Below are 2,888 nucleotides of genomic sequence, written 5' to 3'. Positions count from 1 at the left end.
CAAATAAAATGGATATGAGTTCCAAATTGAATGCAAAAATATAAGGTTATTTTGCCATAACGAAAAATGACAAAAGATGTCATAGAAATGCTAATCTTGTCCCATAGGATTTGAACTGGCCATTATAATTGAGAAATGTGTGAGTTATGTATTGAACTAGTTACACATTTGTGGGTAACTTGTTCCTTTTACCTGGAACTTCCTCACCTTGACATGTCCAAATTTCATCACTTTAAGCTCCCCCACTGACTCCTCTGAGAGCTTTGATGTTAACTTCTTGAAGACCTGCTCTTCCCTTTCTCTGAGTTCCTATGAGTGAATGAGTGAAATAGCTCAGCCATGTCCGACTCTTTGCGACCCTGTGGACTGTAGCCCACCAGGCTCCTCCGTCCATGGAATTCTCCAGGCAAGAATACTGGAGTAGGTTGCCATTTCCTTCTCCAGGGGATCTTCCCAACCCAGGGATTGAACCTGGGTCTCCTGCATTGCAGGCAGACGCTTTATCCTCTGAGCTACCAGGGAACCCCCCTGAGTTCCTATACTGTAATTGTTTTTCTCCTATGGCACTTATAGCAGCACTTATAGCTATCTCCTGTATAATTATTTAGGTAATTTAGGTAAATTATTGAGTGATTATTTTCTCACTAAATTAGAACTTACTGAGGGTAGTATTCTATGTGTTCTGTTCTGGGTTAGTATTCTCTTTCTCTGTTCAGTACCTGTTACTGTATAACAACTCCTCCAAATTGCTTAAAACAATAACAATCATTTATCTCTATGATTTTGGGGTGTCAGGATTTGGGGAGGTGCTTAGTTGGGCATTGTTGACTTGGTGTTTCTTATGTAGTTATAGGCAGAGAGTGGCTGGAGCTGGAACAGTGGAAGGCTAAAGTCCCTGGGGGCTAACAGGTCATCTCTTCTCTTCATTTCATCCACTCTGAGTAGCTCTCTGCATGTTTTCTCTACATGAGTTAGTTTGGGCTTCCTGACAAGATGGCAGCCTCAGACTTCTTCAAGTCAACTCTCCAAGGCAAGTGTCCTGAGACAACTGGAAGCTGTATTGCTTTTATGACCCTAGTCTCAGAAATTATGGCTATGGCATGCTATTAGTTATTTCAGTCACAAAAGACTGATTCAAAGCGGAAGGGTATAACCAGACTAAGCCTTGTTTAATAATTAGCTTTGGAATGAAAAAGTAAGCACAAACACGGTACAATAGTGTATGAATGTGTATTCTTTATTGTAGATTCTTTTTCTGCCATGGAAAAATGTAAAATTTAGGGGAAAAACACTCAGAACTATACAATCTGTTCCAGGAGATTCTAGTTCTTTCTACAAACAGGTAAAGGACAAGTGTCATTTACATTCCACTATTCTGGCCTGGAGAATTCCATGGACTGTATAGTCCATGGGGTTGCAAAGAGTTGGACACAACTGAGCAACTTTCATACACTTTCACTTTCATCAACACTGGTTATTGCCAATCTTTCACTTTTGTGAATTTTATTGGAGAAAACAGATTTCAATTTTGGTTTATTTATATTAGTTTGACAATTGATAAGTTGAACATCCTTGTATACAGTATTGGTTATTTTTATTCCTTTTAAAGAGAAACTTTCTGCTTGTGTGTTTTTCCCTCTTTGAACTTTGGAAGTTTAAAGTTGTTTCTCTTTTAAGTCAGGTTTATTGGGGTATAATTATTGTAAGAGTTTTATTGATATATAAGTCATATATCATATAACTCACCATTTCAAGTGTGCAATTGAATTGCTTTTACAGATTCAGATTCATAGTCACAGACTTCAGGCAATCATCACCACAAACCAATTTTAGCACATTTCATCACTCCAGACAATAAAGAATCCACTTGCAATACAGGAGACCTGGGTTCAGTCCCTGGTGATAGGAAAATCCCCTGGAGAAGGAAAGAGCTACCCATACCAGTATTCTGGCCTGGAGGATCCCATGTCCAGAGGAGCCTGGCAGATTACGGCCCATGGGATCACAAAGAGTTGGACACGACTGAGTGACTAAACATGCATACATCCATTAGCAATCAGTAGTTATTAATTTTCCCCTACCCCATTACCTGGTAAGCATTAATCTGATTTCTGTCTCTATAAATTTGCCAACTATGAATATTTTATGTGAATAGAATTATACAATATACAGTCTTCTGTGGCTGGCTAGTTTAACTTGACCCTATGTTTTCAAAGTTTATTCATGTAGTAACATGTATGAGTAATTCCTTTATAGTGTAGGGTAATAGTTTCACTGTATGGATATGCCATACTTTATCCATTTATCACTTGATGGACATTTGGGTTATTTCCACTTTTGACTAATATGAATAACATTGCAATAAACAATCATGTACATGAGCCTGTAATCCCACTTCTGAATATATATCCCAGAGAATTAAAAAGAGGGTTCTGAAGAGAGATTTGTATACCTGTGTTCATAGCAAAATTATTCACAGTAGCTAAGTTGTGGAAGCAAGCCAGATGTCCACTGAAGGATGAACAGATAAGCGAAATGTATCATACACATCCAGAGGAATATTATTCAGCCTTAAAAAAGAAGGAAATTCTGACATATGCTACAACATGAATAAAGAACATTATGCTAAGTAAAATACATCAGTCATAAAAAGACAAAGACTATATGATTTCATTTACATGAGATGCCTATTGAAGTCAAAATCATAAAGACAAAAAAATAGAATGGTGGTTGCCAGCAGCTATGAAGTGGATAAAATGGGGAATTATTACTGAATAGGTGTAGAGTTTTAGTTGTACAAAATTACAGAGAACTGGAGACGGATGGTGGTGATGGTCACACAACATTATGAATGTATTTTATGCTACTGAACTGTACACTTAAAAATG

General features: G+C 37.4%; 1 non-coding gene across 1 annotated transcript; it reads right to left on the bottom strand.

Annotated features, from left to right (window-relative positions):
- Window positions 1-450: 450 nt before the first annotated feature.
- On the bottom strand, window positions 451-522 carry TRNAC-GCA (transfer RNA cysteine (anticodon GCA)). Its single transcript has one exon. It is a non-coding gene; the product is annotated as a tRNA-Cys (tRNA).
- Window positions 523-2,888: the final 2,366 nt, after the last annotated feature.

Source organism: Budorcas taxicolor, chromosome 11, assembly GCF_023091745.1.
Source record: "Budorcas taxicolor isolate Tak-1 chromosome 11, Takin1.1, whole genome shotgun sequence".
Lineage (NCBI taxonomy): Eukaryota > Metazoa > Chordata > Mammalia > Artiodactyla > Bovidae > Budorcas > Budorcas taxicolor.
The sequence above is the reverse complement of the archived record's forward strand: the minus strand, read 5'-3'. Positions and strand labels throughout refer to the sequence as shown.